The 16,599-nt window shown below is 41.9% G+C and overlaps 1 protein-coding gene across 1 annotated transcript in view; it reads right to left on the reverse strand.

Moving 5' to 3' along the window:
• The window catches only part of THOC2 (THO complex subunit 2), an 889,387-nt gene that overhangs the window by 341,179 nt on the left and 531,609 nt on the right, over window positions 1-16,599 (reverse strand).

Below are 16,599 nucleotides of genomic sequence, written 5' to 3' on the forward strand. Positions count from 1 at the left end.
ACCCAGGTGCTAAACCAAAAATGAGTGAAAATATGTATTGATGGTCTATGAAGTGTAGATTCAGAGTGAAAATATATATGAGAATGATACTAAATAAAGCAAAATGTGATAAAGGTATGTGATAGCAGGGGGATATAGGACCAAGGATTGCAATAAGGGATCTCATAGTATGTGATAGAATGAAACATTAGGATAAATTAAAATAAATTAAACAAACTAAAAATACCATACGATGTTCTATAAAAAGTGTATATATGTGTGATGGTAGAGATAATACATAACATGTGACACTATCTCTTACTGGTGGGGAGAGTGTAAATGTGGGCCTTCGTGTTGGTAATATGGAGGGGAAAAACATAATTTATGTAAGAACTTACATGATAAATTCATTTCTTTCATATTAGCAAGAGTCCATGAGCTAGTGACGTATGGGATATACATTCCTACCAGGAGGGGCAAAGTTTCCCAAACCTCAAAATGCCTATAAATACACCCCTCACCACACCCACAATTCAGTTTAACGAATAGCCAAGAAGTGGGGTGATAAGAAAAAAGTGCAAAAGCATATAAAATAAGGAATTGGAATAATTGTGCTTTATACAAAAATCATAACCACCACAAAAAAGGGCGGGCCTCATGGACTCTTGCTAATATGAAAGAAATGAATTTATCAGGTAAGTTCTTACATAAATTATGTTTTCTTTCATGTAATTAGCAAGAGTCCATGAGCTAGTGACGTATGGGATAATGATTACCCAAGATGTGGATCTTTCCACGCAAGAGTCACTAGAGAGGGAGGGATAAAATAAAGACAGCCAATTCCTGCTGAAAATAATCCACACCCAAAATAAAGTTTAATGAAAAACATAAGCAGAAGATTCAAACTGAAACCGCTGCCTGAAGTACTTTTCTACCAAAAACTGCTTCAGAAGAAGAAAATACATCAAAATGGTAGAATTTAGTAAAAGTATGCAAAGAGGACCAAGTTGCTGCTTTGCAAATCTGATCAATCGAAGCTTCATTCCTAAACGCCCAGGAAGTAGAAACTGACCTAGTAGAATGAGCTGTAATCCTTTGAGGCGGAGTTTTACCCGACTCGACATAGGCAAGATGAATTAAAGATTTCAACCAAGATGCCAAAGAAATGGCAGAAGCTTTCTGGCCTTTTCTAGAACCGGAAAAGATAACAAATAGACTAGAAGTCTTTCGGAAAGACTTAGTAGCTTCAACATAATATTTCAAAGCTCTAACAACATCCAAAGAATGCAACGATTTCTCCTTAGAATTCTTAGGATTAGGACATAATGAAGGAACCACAATTTCTCTACTAATGTTGTTGGAATTCACAACTTTAGGTAAAAATTCAAAAGAAGTTCGCAACACCGCCTTATCCTGATGAAAAATCAGAAAAGGAGACTCACAAGAAAGAGCAGATAATTCAGAGACTCTTCTGGCAGAAGAGATTGCCAAAAGAAACAAAACTTTCCAAGAAAGTAATTTAATGTCCAATGAATGCATAGGTTCTAACGGAGGAGCTTGAAGAGCCCCCAGAACCAAATTCAAACTCCAAGGAGGAGAAATTGACTTAATGACAGGTTTTATACGAACCAAAGCTTGTACAAAACAATGAATATCAGGAAGATTAGCAATCTTTCTGTGAAAAAGAACAGAAAGAGCAGAGATTTGTCCTTTCAAAGAACTTGCGGATAAACCTTTATCTAAACCATCCTGAAGAAACTGTAAAATTCTCGGAATTCTAAAAGAATGCCAAGAAAAATGATGAGAAAGACACCAAGAAATATAAGTCTTCCAGACTCTATAATATATCTCTCTGGATACAGATTTACGAGCCTGTAATATAGTATTAATCACAGAGTCAGAGAAACCTCTTTGACCAAGAATCAAGCGTTCAATCTCCATACCTTTAAATTTAAGGATTTGAGATCCTGATGGAAAAAAGGACCATGCGACAGAAGGTCTGGTCGTAGCGGAAGAGTCCACGGATGGCAAGAGGCCATCCGGACAAGATCTGCATACCAAAACCTGTGAGGCCATGCCGGAGCTACCAGCAGAACAAACGAGCATTCCTTCAGAATCTTGGAGATTACTCTTGGAAGAAGAACTAGAGGCGGAAATATATAGGCAGGATGATACTTCCAAGGAAGTGATAATGCATCCACTGCTTCCGCCTGAGGATCCCGGGATCTGGACAGATACCTGGGAAGTTTCTTGTTTAGATGAGAGGCCATCAGATCTATTTCTGGAAGCTCCCACATTTGAACAATCTGAAGAAATACCTCTGGGTGAAGAGACCATTCGCCCGGATGCAACGTTTGGCGATTGAGATAATCCGCTTCCCAATTGTCTATACCTGGGATATGAACCGCAGAGATTAGACAGGAGCTGGATTCCGCCCAAACCAAAATTCGAGATACTTCTTTCATAGCCAGAGGACTGTGAGTCCCTCCTTGATGATTGATGTATGCCACAGTTGTGACATTGTCTGTCTGAAAACAAATGAACGATTCTCTCTTCAGAAGAGGCCAAAACTGAAGAGCTCTGAAAATTGCACGGAGTTCCAAAATATTGATCGGTAATCTCACCTCCTGAGATTCCCAAACTCCTTGTGCCGTCAGAGATCCCCACACAGCTCCCCAACCTGTGAGACTTGCATCTGTTGAAATTACAGTCCAGGTCGGAAGCACAAAAGAAGCCCCCTGAATTAAACGATGGTGATCTGTCCACTACGTTAAAGAGTGTCATACAATCGGTTTTAAAGATATTAATTGAGATATCTTTGTGTAATCCTTGCACCATTGATTCAGCATACAGAGCTGAAGAGGTCGCATGTGAAAACGAGCAAAGGGGATCGCGTCCGATGCAGCAGTCATAAGACCTAGAATTTCCATGCATAAGGCTACCAAAGGGAATGATTGTGACTGAAGGTTTCGACAAGCTGAAATCAATTTTAGACGTCTCTTGTCTGTTAAAGACAGAGTCATGGACACTGAATCTATCTGGAAACCCAGAAAGGTTACCCTTGTCTGAGGAATCAATGAACTTTTTGGTGAATTGATCCTCCAACCATGATCTTGAAGAAACACCACAAGTCGATTCGTATGAGATTCTGCTAAATGTAAAGACTGAGCAAGTACCAAGATATCGTCCAAATAAGGAAATACCACAATACCCTGTTCTCTGATTACAGACAGAAGGGCACCGAGAACCTTTGTAAAAATTCTTGGAGCTGTAGCTAGGCCAAACGGCAGAGCCACAAACTGGTAATGCTTGTCCAGAAAAGAGAATCTCAGGAACTGATAATGATCTGGATGAATCGGAATATGCAGATATGCATCCTGTAAATCTATTGTGGACATATAATGCCCTTGCTGAACAAAAGGCAAGATAGTCCTTACAGTTACCATTTTGAACGTTGGTATCCTTACATAACGATTCAATATTTTTAGATCCAGAACTGGTCTGAAGGAATTTTCCTTCTTTGGTACAATGAAGAGATTTGAATAAAACCCCATCCCCTGTTCCAGAACTGGAACCGGCATAATTACTCCAGCCAACTCTAGATCTGAAACACAATTCAGAAATGCTTGAGCTTTCACTGGATTTACTGGGATACGGGAAAGAAAAAATCTCTTTGCAGGAGGTCTCATCTTGAAACCAATTCTGTACCCTTCTGAAACAATGTTCTGAATCCAAAGATTGTGAAAAGAATTGATCCAAATTTCTTTGAAAAAACGTAACCTGCCCCCTACCAGCTGAGCTGGAATGAGGGCCGCACCTTCATGTGGACTTAGAAGCTGGCTTTGCCTTTCTAGAAGGCTTGGATTTATTCCAGACTGGAGATGGTTTCCAAACTGAAACTGCTCCTGAGGATGAAGGATCAGGCTTTTGATCTTTGTTGAAACGAAAGGAACGAAAACGATTATTAGCCCTGTTTTTACCCTTAGATTTTCTATCCTGTGGTAAAAAAGTTCCTTTCCCACCAGTAACAGTTGAGATAATAGAATCCAACCGAGAACCAAATAATTTGTTACCCTGGAAAGAAATGGAAAGTAGAGTTGATTTAGAAGCCATATCAGCATTCCAAGTTTTAAGCCATAAAGCTCTTCTAGCTAAAATAGCTAGAGACATAAACCTGACATCAACTCTGATAATATCAAAAATGGCATCACAGATAAAATTATTAGCATGTTGAAGAAGAATAATAATATTATGAGAATCATGATCTGTTACTTGTTGCGCTAAAGTTTCCAACCAAAAAGTTGAAGCTGCAGCAACATCAGCCAATGATATAGCAGGTCTAAGAAGATTACCTGAACACAGATAAGCTTTTCTTAGAAAGGATTCAATTTTCCTATCTAAAGGATCCTTAAACGAAGTACCATCTGACGTAGGAATAGTAGTACGTTTAGCAAGGGTAGAAATAGCCCCATCAACTTTAGGGATTTTGTCCCAAAATTCTAATCTGTCAGACGGCACAGGATATAATTGCTTAAAACGTTTAGGAGTAAATGAATTACCCAATTTATCCCATTCTTTGGAAATTACTGCAGAAATAGCATTAGGAACAGGAAAAACTTCTGGAATAACCACAGGAGCTTTAAATACCTTATCCAAACGTTTAGAATTAGTATCAAGAGGACCAGAATCCTCTATTTCTAAAGCAATTAGTACTTCTTTAAGTAAAGAACGAATAAATTCCATTTTAAATAAATATGAAGATTTATCAGCATCAATCTCTGAGACAGAATCCTCTGAACCAGAAGAGTCATCAGAATCAGAATGATGATGTTCATTTAAAAATTCATCTGTAGAAAGAGAAGTTTTAAAAGATTTTTTATGTTTACTAGAAGGTGAAATAACAGACATAGCCTTCTTGATGGATTCAGAAACAAAATCTCTTATGTTATCAGGAACATTCTGCACCTTAGATGTTGAAGGAACTGCAACAGGCAATGGTACTTTACTAAAGGAAATATTATCTGCATTAACAAGTTTGTCATGACAATTAATACAAACAACAGCCGGAGGAATAGCTACCAAAAGTTTACAGCAGATACACTTAGCTTTGGTAGTTCCAGCACTAGACAGCGATTTTCCTGAAGTATCTTCTGACTCAGATGCAACGTGAGACATCTTGCAATATGTAAGAGAAAAAACAACATATAAAGCAAAATTGATCAAATTCCTTAAATGACAGTTTCAGGAATGGGAAAAAATGCCAATAAACAAGCTTCTAGCAACCAGAAGCAAAGAAAAAATGAGACTGAAATAATGTGGAGACAAAAGCGACGCCCATATTTTTTAGCGCCAAATAAGACGCCCACATTATTTGGCGCCTAAATGCTTTTTGGCGCCAAAAATGACGCCACATCCGGAACGCCGACATTTTTGGCGCAAAAGGACGTCAAAAAATGACGCAACTTCCGGCGACACGTATGACGCCGGAGACAGAAAAGATTTTTTGCGCCAAAAAAGTCAGCGCCAAGAATGACGCAATAAAATGAAGCATTTTCAGCCCCCGCGAGCCTAACAGCCCACAGGGAAAAAGAGTCAAATTTTTTAAGGTAAGAAAAAATGATTGATTCAAATGCATTATCCCAAATATGAAACTGACTGTCTGAAAATAAGGAATGTTGAACATCCTGAGTCAAGGCAAATAAATGTTTGAATACATATATTTAGAACTTTATAAACAAAGTGCCCAACCATAGCTTAGAGTGTCACAGAAAATAAGACTTACTTACCCCAGGACACTCATCTACATGTTTGTAGAAAGCCAAACCAGTACTGAAACGAAAATCAGCAGAGGTAATGGTATATAAATAAGAGTATATCGTCGATCTGAAAAGGGAGGTAAGAGATGAATCTCTACGACCGATAACAGAGAACCTATGAAATAGACCCCGTAGAAGGAGATCACTGCATTCAAATAGGCAATACTCTCCTCACATCCCTCTGACATTCACTGCACGCTGAGAGGAAAACCGGGCTCCAACTTGCTGCAGAGCGCATATCAACGTAGAATCTAGCACAAACTTACTTCACCACCTCCATAGGAGGCAAAGTTTGTAAAACTGAATTGTGGGTGTGGTGAGGGGTGTATTTATAGGCATTTTGAGGTTTGGGAAACTTTGCCCCTCCTGGTAGGAATGTATATCACATACGTCACTAGCTCATGGACTCTTGCTAATTACATGAAAGAAAAATAGGATATAAGTATGCGTGTGACGATGGGGGAGTTTAAAATAAGTATTGGGAGAATTTATTAATGTAGACAGTATATAAACTTATACGAATGCAGCCATATCCAGATTTTCTTTGAGGCCGTCAGGTTGCAATGTTTTAAGCTTCGTGATCCAAAAGGATTCTCTACTTCTAAAAGAAATAAAGGCATTGGCATTTGATCTTGAAATTTGTTCAATTGGAATGATGCTCATAATGTTTTTTTGTCCTTTGTGTGCATGTACACAGTGTCTAGACACACTGTGTGTTAAGATTTTTCTTAATACTATATGCATGTTCACCCCACATTTTTACCTTTCTGCAAGTGCGGCCGACATATTGGACCCCACAAATACAGTTAAGGAGATATATTTAATGAAGGTGGACTCGCATGTCATGTGACTCTTAATAGGAAATTGTTCACCAGTAGTATTAGATTTAAAAGTGAATGCCCCATGTGTTATGTGACTGCACATCCCACAGTGTTTTTTGAAACATTTGGAGACCCTTTTCTTATTTGGACCCTCTTTAGTCATAGCATTGGTGGCTGGCTTATATCGGTCCCTTACCACTTAGCTGGGCGCTAAAGTGGTCTTCAGAGCAGGGATAGGCGCAGACAAAGGCCGTGGCAGACATTTTCCAAAGTACAGACCTTAGTGAAGGACACCAAGGTACATTTGAAATTAAAAATATTTTATAGTGCTTGGTGTTATTATACTGATGCAGATACCACTGATCCAATAACCAGCCCTCCTCTGGCTATACCCATGTGCCAGTGTCACTACTGTGTCATTATATAGTGCTGGGTGTTATTATACTGATGCAGATACCACTGATTCTATAACCAGCCCTCCTCTGGCTATAACCATGTGCCAGTGTCACTACTGTGTCATTATATAGCGCTGGGTGTTATTATACTGAGGCAGATGCCACTGATCCTATAATCAGCCCTCCTATAGCTATACCCATGTGACAGTGTCACTACTGTGCCATTATATAGCGCTGGGTGTTGTTATACTGAGGCAGATACCACTGATCCTATAACCAGCCCTCCTCTAGCTATACTCATGTGACAGTGTCACTACTGTGTCATTATATAGCGCTGGGTGTTATTATACTGAGGCAGATGCCACTGATCCTATAATCAGCCCTCCTATAGCTATACCCATGTGACAGTGTCACTACTGTGCCATTATATAGCGCTGGGTGTTGTTATACTGAGGCAGATACCACTGATCCTATAACCAGCCCTCCTCTAGCTATACTCATGTGACAGTGTCACTACTGTGTTATTATATAGCGCTGGGTGTTATTATACTGATGCAGATACCACTGGCCCGATATCCAGCCCTTGTCTGGCTATACGCATGTACCAGTGTCACTACTGTGGCTTTGTATAGAGCCGTGTGTTATTATACAGATGCAGATACACATCCAGTATTTCACTCAGGTTTTATTTACGCTATAAATTATCACCCAATATCGCTAGCAGTCTCTTGACAAGTCACTAACTTTATTCACACTACAGATTTCATTTATTCCTGTTATTTAATCAGAAAGAAAAGATGTACTAAGATTGTGGTGGACACTGCGAGGGCTAGTCACGGACACCAGTGTCCGTGTATGGACACCAGTGTCCGTGTATGGACACCTTGCCTGTCCCTGCTTCAGAGTAGGTGCTCTCCGATATACCACTTTAGGTTTATGGCCAAGAATATTTTTAAGGATTGGATCATTAGTAAGAATGGGCCAATGTTCATCACGAGATTCAATTCCAACCACCATGAAATCAATAGAATCTTGTGTGAAGAAAGGTGGACTAGAATCTTTAAAGTTTTTTTGTGTTTTGTTTTTACCTACAAAAACAGAATTTATGTTTACCTGATAAATTACTTTCTCCAACGGTGTGTCCGGTCCACGGCGTCATCCTTACTTGTGGGATATTCTCCTCCCCAACAGGAAATGGCAAAGAGCCCAGCAAAGCTGGTCACATGATCCCTCCTAGGCTCCGCCTTCCCCAGTCATTCGACCGACGTAAAGGAGGAATATTTGCATAGGAGAAATCATATGATACCGTGGTGACTGCAGTTAAAGAAAATAAATTATCAGACCTGATTAAAAAACCAGGGCGGGCCGTGGACCGGACACACCGTTGGAGAAAGTAATTTATCAGGTAAACATAAATTCTGTTTTCTCCAACATAGGTGTGTCCGGTCCACGGCGTCATCCTTACTTGTGGGAACCAATACCAAAGCTTTAGGACACGGATGAAGGGAGGGAGCAAATCAGGTCACCTAGATGGAAGGCACCACGGCTTGCAAAACCTTTCTCCCAAAAATAGCCTCAGAAGAAGCAAAAGTATCAAATTTGTAAAATTTAGTAAAAGTGTGCAGTGAAGACCAAGTCGCTGCCTTACATATCTGATCAACAGAAGCCTCGTTCTTGAAGGCCCATGTGGAAGCCACAGCCCTAGTAGAATGAGCTGTGATTCTTTCAGGAGGCTGCCGTCCGGCAGTCTCATAAGCCAATCGGATGATGCTTTTAAGCCAAAAAGAGAGAGAGGTAGAAGTTGCTTTTTGACCTCTCCTTTTACCAGAATAAACAACAAACAAAGAAGATGTTTGTCTGAAATCCTTTGTAGCCTCTAAATAGAATTTTAGAGCACGAACTACATCCAAATTGTGTAATAAACGTTCCTTCTTTGAAACTGGATTCGGACACAAAGAAGGCACAACTATCTCCTGGTTAATGTTTTTGTTAGAAACAACTTTCGGAAGAAAACCAGGTTTAGTACGTAAAACCACCTTATCTGCATGGAACACCAGATAAGGAGGAGAACACTGCAGAGCAGATAATTCTGAAACTCTTCTAGCAGAAGAAATTGCAACCAAAAACAAAACTTTCCAAGATAATAACTTAATATCAACGGAATGTAAGGGTTCAAACGGAACCCCCTGAAGAACTGAAAGAACTAAATTGAGACTCCAAGGAGGAGTCAAATGTTTGTAAACAGGCTTGATTCTAACCAGAGCCTGAACAAAGACTTGAACATCTGGCACAGCTGCCAGCTTTTTGTGAAGTAACACAGACAAGGCAGAAATCTGTCCCTTCAAAGAACTTGCAGATAATCCTTTCTCCAAACCTTCTTGAAGAAAGGATAGAATCTTAGGAATTTTTACCTTGTCCAAAGGGAATCCTTTAGATTCACATCAACAGATATATTTTTTCCATATTTTGTGGTAGATTTTTCTAGTTACAGGCTTTCTGGCCTGAACAAGAGTATCAATGACAGAATCTGAGAACCCTCGCTTTGATAAGATCAAGCGTTCAATCTCCAAGCAGTCAGTTGGAGTGAGACCAGATTCGGATGTTCGAACGGACCTTGAACAAGAAGGTCTCGTCTCAAAGGTAGCTTCCATGGTGGAGCCGATGACATATTCACCAGGTCTGCATACCAAGTCCTGCGTGGCCACGCAGGAGCTATCAAGATCACCGATGCCCTCTCCTGATTGATCCTGGCTACCAGCCTGGGGATGAGAGGAAACGGCGGGAATACATAAGCTAGTTTGAAGGTCCAAGGTGCTACTAGTGTATCTACGAGAGTCGCCTTGGGATCCCTGGATCTGGACCCGTAGCAAGGAACCTTGAAGTTCTGACGAGAGGCCATCAGATCCATGTCTGGAATGCCCCACAATTGAGTAATTTGGGCAAAGATTTCCGGATGGAGTTCCCACTCCCCCGGATGAAATGTCTGACGACTCAGAAAATCCGCTTCCCAATTTTCCACTCCTGGGATGTGGATTGCAGACAAGTGGCAGGAGTGAGTCTCCGCCCATTGAATGATTTTGGTCACTTCTTCCATCGCCAGGGAACTCCTTGTTCCCCCCTGATGGTTGATGTACGCAACAGTCGTCATGTTGTCTGATTGAAACCGTATGAACTTGGCCTTTGCTAGCTGAGGCCAAGCCTTGAGAGCATTGAATATCGCTCTCAGTTCCAGAATATTTATCGGTAGAAGAGATTCTTCCCGAGACCAAAACCCTGAGCTTTCAGGGGTCCCCAGACCGCGCCCCAGCCCACCAGACTGGCGTCGGTCGTGACAATGACCCACTCTGGTCTGCGGAAGCTCATCCCTTGTGACAGGTTGTCCAGGGACAGCCACCAACGGAGTGAATCTCTGGTCCTCTGATCTACTTGTATCGTCGGAGACAAGTACTGAGCATGCACAGTTGTAATGGTCTTAGATGAATTCGCGCAAAAGGAACTATGTCCATTGCCGCTACCATCAAACCTATTACTTCCATGCACTGCGCTATGGAAGGAAGAGGAACAGAATGAAGTATTTGACAAGAGTTTAGAAGTTTTGATTTTCTGGCCTCTGTCAGAAAAATCCTCATTTCTAAGGAGTCTATTATTGTTCCCAAGAAGGGAACCCTTGTTGACGGAGATAGCGAACTTTTTTCTACGTTCACTTTCCACCCGTGAGATCTGAGAAAGGCCAGGACAATGTCCGTGTGAGCCTTTGCTTGTGGAAGGGACGACGCTTGAAACAATTGAGACCTGTGGAACCTCCCCCTTGGGGGAAGCCCCTTGAATTCCAGAAGATAACCTTGGGAGACTATTTCTAGTGCCCAAGGATCCAGAACATCTCTTGCCCAAGCCTGAGCGAAGAGAGAGTCTGCCCCCCACCAGATCCGGTCCCGGATCGGGGGCCAACATCTCATGCTGTCTTGGTAGCAGTGGCAGGTTTCTTGGCCTGCTTACCTTTGTTCCAGCCTTGCATTGGCCTCCAGGCTGGCTTGGCTTGAGAAGTATTACCCTCTTGCTTAGAGGACGTAGCACTTGGGGCTGGTCCGTTTCTGCGAAAGGGACGAAAATTAGGTTTATTTTTGGCTTTGAAAGACCTATCCTGAGGAAGGGCGTGGCCCTTGCCCCCAGTGATATCAGAGATAATCTCTTTCAAGTCAGGGCCAAACAGCGTTTTCCCCTTGAAAGGAATGTTAAGCAATTTGTTCTTGGAAGACGCATCCGCTGACCAAGATTTTAGCCAAAGCGCTCTGCGCGCCACAATAGCAAAACCAGAATTTTTCGCCGCTAACCTAGCCAATTGCAAAGTGGCGTCTAGGGTGAAAGAATTAGCCAATTTGAGAGCATGAATTCTGTCCATAATCTCCTCATAAGAAGAAGAATTATTATTGAGCGCCTTTTCTAGTTCATCGAACCAGAAACACGCTGCTGTAGTGACAGGAACAATGCATGAAATTGGTTGTAGAAGGTAACCTTGCTGAACAAACATCTTTTTAAGCAAACCCTCTAATTTTTTATCCATAGGATCTTTGAAAGCACAACTATCTTCTATGGGTATAGTGGTGCGTTTGTTTAGAGTAGAAACCGCCCCCTCGACCTTGGGGACTGTCTGCCATAAGTCCTTTCTGGGGTCGACCATAGGAAACAATTTCTTAAATATGGGGGGAGGGACGAAAGGTATACCGGGCCTTTCCCATTCTTTATTTACAATGTCCGCCACCCGCTTGGGTATAGGAAAAGCTTCGGGGGGCCCCGGGACCTCTAGGAACTTGTCCATTTTACATAATTTCTCTGGAATGACCAAATTCTCACAATCATCCAGAGTAGATAACACCTCCTTAAGCAGAGCGCGGAGATGTTCCAATTTAAATTTAAATGTAATCACATCAGGTTCAGCTTGTTGAGAAGTTTTCCCTGAATCTGAAATTTCTCCCTCAGACAAAACCTCCCTGGCCCCCTCAGACTGGTGTAGGGGCACTTCAGAACCAATATCATCAGCGTCCTCATGCTCTTCAGTATTTTCTAAAACAGAGCAGTCGCGCTTACGCTGATAAGTGGGCATTTTGGCTAAAATGTTTTTGATAGAATTATCCATTACAGCCGTTAATTGTTGCATAGTAAGGAGTATTGGCGCACTAGATGTACTAGGGGCCTCCTGTGTGGGCAAGACTGGCGTAGACGAAGGAGGGGATGATGCAGTACCATGCTTACTCCCCTCACTTGAGGAATCATCTTGGGCATCATTTTCTCTAAATTTTGTGTCACATAAATCACATCTATTTAAATGAGAAGGAACCTTGGCTTCCCCACATACAGAACACAGTCTATCTGGTAGTTCAGACATGTTAAACAGGCATAAACTTGATAACAAAGTACAAAAAACGTTTTAAAATAAAACCGTTACTGTCACTTTAAATTTTAAACTGAACACACTTTATTACTGCAAATGTGAAAAAGTATGAAGGAATTGTTCAAAATTCACCAAATTTTCACCACAGTGTCTTAAAGCCTTAAAAGTATTGCACACCAAATTTGGAAGCTTTAACCCTTAAAATAACGGAACCGGAGCCGTTTTTATATTTAACCCCTTTACAGTCCCTGGTATCTGCTTTGCTGAGACCCAACCAAGCCCAAGGGGAATACGATACCAAATGACGCCTTCAGAAAGTCTTTTCTATGTATCAGAGCTCCTCACACATGCATCTGCATGTCATGCTTCCCAAAAACAAGTGCGCAATAGAGGCGCGAAAATGAGACTATGCCTATGATTAGGGAAAGCCCCTAGAGAATAAGGTGTCCAATACAGTGCCTGCCGGTTATTTTACATAGTTCCCAAGATTAAAATAATTCCTCAAGGCTATGGAATATAAAATATGCTTATATATAAATCGTTTTAGCCCAGAAAATGTCTACAGTCTTAAAAGCCCTTGTGAAGCCCTTTTTTCTCTTTATTTAATAAAAATGGCTTACCGGATCCCATAGGGAAAATGACAGCTTCCAGCATTACATCGTCTTGTTAGAAATGTGTCATACCTCAAGCAGCAAAAGTCTGCTCCCTGTTTCCCCCAACTGAAGTTAATTCCTCTCAACAGTCATGTGTGGAAACAGCCATCGATTTTAGTAACGGTTGCTAAAATCATTTTCCTCTTACAAACAGAAATCTTCATCTCTTTTCTGTTTCAGAGTAAATAGTACATACCAGCACTATTTTAAAATAACAAACTCTTGATTGAATAATAAAAACTACAGTTAAACACCAAAAAACTCTAAGCCATCTCCGTGGAGATGTTGCCTGTACAACGGCAAAGAGAATGACTGGGGAAGGCGGAGCCTAGGAGGGATCACGTGACCAGCTTTGCTGGGCTCTTTGCCATTTCCTGTTGGGGAGGAGAATATCCCACAAGTAAGGATGACGCCGTGGACCGGACACACCTATGTTGGAGAAATAAGTATTTCTATCCTCCTCTCTCACTCTTTTCAATTCTTTATTGATTATATATTCAGGGTAGCCCTTTTCAAGGAATATCTCACTAATTACTTTTGCCTGGTCATCACAGTCTGATATGGTGGAACAATTTCTTTTAATTCACCTGAATTGCCAATATGGGGCCTTATTTTTCCAACAATGATATTGGTTGCTTCCATAATGGAGAAAGCTGTTCCAGTCCATTGATTTCAAGTAAGTTTTTGAAGAAACTGCACCATCTGTTGACCAACCTAAAAGAAGGTCCAAAAATTCAATATGGTCTTTTTTCAAATTAGGTGAAAAAGAAATCCCCAAATTATAATTGTTAAGATGATTGGTAAAATCCAACCCTTGTCCCTCCGATCCTTTTAAGATAAACAAAAGATCATCAATGTAATGGCCATAGAACACCAGGTTCTAGGGACTTCCGGTGGGCGGACCTAAGGAGCGGTAGCAAAGTCTCATAGCTCCGCTCCTCGCCAAAGCGAAAAAGGCATAATAAAGCCTTATTTTGCAGGTCCAACTGACCAGACCTTGAAGGGGATCTCCTAACCACCTCCGGTCAACACAGTTGGGGGCATTTTCATCCGCTCCCCCCTGCCGCACAGTCGCACGGAAGAGAGAGACGCGGAGCGGCCTGAAATAAAAGCCGCAAGCTGTTGGCGATATTAAAGTTAGGGGCCAAATCCGGATCACAGAAGAGGAAGGGAGGAAAGGGCCTGCACCGCAATCGAAGTCCCGGGCAGGGTATAGAAGGTCCAGCAGGACAGCAGGCAAGTGGGGAGTCACACCCCTGGGCACAGGACTATTGACACTATTGGCGGGCTTCTAGATCAACCAGATCTGTATAACAAATAACAGAGGCACCACAGAGCCATCATAGACATAACTAAGTACGCCACCACTGTGTTAAAAACAGTTTATATAGTGCCATTACATTCTCCCTGGGGGCATTGAGAGCTGAACCTTGACCATACACTCCCTGCACAACAGATAGTACCTAATAGGTGGAAGCACAGACTTAAAGGCCCATCTGCGCCTGGAATTCACTGGAGAAAGCTAAAGTGTGACATCTACTCCCCTCTAACACCCCTAATTTTCCACTTTATTGAGGTACTGGAAATGGAGGAGTGAGAATATGACATAAACCCCCCAAAGAACCCCCCCCCACAGTCTCCGCTCAGTTAAATAATTCCCTTCAAGTGCCTTACTTATCTGCCAACCTTACAATAGAAAAAGGCCTCTTACATATCTTCATGAGGAAATACTACCCTCCTTATCAAAAACAAACAGACAACATGTCAAAAAAAAGGCAGCAAGAACACAGACTCAGACAGCAAACGGAGGTACTGGGGACACAATCAGACCCAGCAGAAAGTCCTGAAAGCGCCTCTCCAGATACACACCCCATAGTCTCACAATTATCGTCCCTATGTCTCCCGAAAATTGAACAACTGCAGACAGGACTAGATACTTTGACCTCTGAATTCAAAACTTTCTCGGCAAGACTGAATACTGTGGAACAGAGGGTGACCGACACGGAAGCACAACAAAGAGAATCCTCCACGGGCATATTGGCCCTACAGAGACAGAACAAAGCACTCCAGGAAAAACTAGACGACCTGGAGAACAGGTCCCGCAGGAATAATGTCAGAGTGGTGGGACTTCCAGAATCAATTCCAGGCCTGGATCTGGTGGATTTTGCGGAAAGGACCCTGCCAGAGTTACTCCACCTCCCACAGTCCCAAATTCCCTGCACAGTGGAAAGAGCCCACAGAGTAGGCCCCCAGCAACGCAGGGAAGACCCAGCAACAGCACCGCCGAGACAAGCAATGATTAAATATCTGTGTTTCAAAGAAAAAACAGCAATTCTTAAAGCCTATAGACAAAACCAGGGACTCTCTTATGAGGGGGAAAAAAAATCCTCTTGTTCCAAGATTATTCGGCAGAGGTTGCCAAGAAGAGGCGGGAATTTTCCCCTTATTGCAAGGACCTTCTAGAAAAAGGAGAGATTGTGTCTTTGCTTTACCCAGCACGTTTGAAACTACAGACAAGAATGGGCCTGAAATTCTTCAACTCACCAAAACAACTGCAGATCTTTCTACAAACAGAAGCTGACCATCTGAGGCTACAGAGAGAGGAGATCCCTAGGGGAAATAACGAGGACATTTGAACTCTTGAGGCCTAAAATGAGGTTGGCAAGTGTAAGAAGCTTCAGACAAGAAGACCTCAACTAATCAAATGGACTGAGAACATTTACTTCACTTTATGAAGCGCTGCTTACTGTGGCAGTGCTGACTGCATATCCTTTTGAAAGTGGGGGGGGGGGGGGTTCTCTAATTGGGTGTTTTGAATTTTGTATTGTGTGTTTTCACTTTAAAGCTATTTCCACAGTTTTGTATTTGAAAATACTGTAGTTAGCCAAGGTTCGACTAACGGTTCTGTTACAGAGCAACAATCTTGTGATGGTTAAAATTTTTTTACTAGCTTTGTTACTGCTATACTGTACACTAATAATCATTGAGTTCTTGCCGACCAGCTTTATTGTTCCCACCAAACAGCCTACACTAGACAAGTGGGTCCGGTTGGTCTCCCCCGAGGTGCCAGGTGGTAAGTAGGTCAATTTAAGTCTCAGATCTCTGCACGCTATCACTCCTCCATCAACTCATCTACACATAGTTCAGGGCTTGCCCCAGACACCCAGAAACCGGGAGGGTTTTTCTCAATACTTAGACTTGACTACACTATGGGCCTCCGCATTGTCTCATGGAATGTGGGGGGAATAACGTCCCCTAACAAACGAAAGGCAATTTTAAAATATCTTAACACCAAAAAAGCTGTCATAGCCATCTTGGAGGAAACACACCTAAAACCGGCAGGACACCTAAAACTTAAACAGGGATGGGTAGGGGAAGTGATCTTTACCCAATATGAAGAAAGTAGAGCAAGAGGTGTGGCGTTCCTCTTTCGGAAAAACCTTAACTACCAAATCCTACACACCATTTTAGACCCAGAAGGGAGGTACGTCCTACTTAAAGTCCAAGTGGAGGGGGATGTGCTAATACTAGGAGGGGTATATGGCC

The sequence above is a fragment of the Bombina bombina genome, chromosome 1, assembly GCF_027579735.1.
Source record: "Bombina bombina isolate aBomBom1 chromosome 1, aBomBom1.pri, whole genome shotgun sequence".
NCBI lineage: Eukaryota > Metazoa > Chordata > Amphibia > Anura > Bombinatoridae > Bombina > Bombina bombina.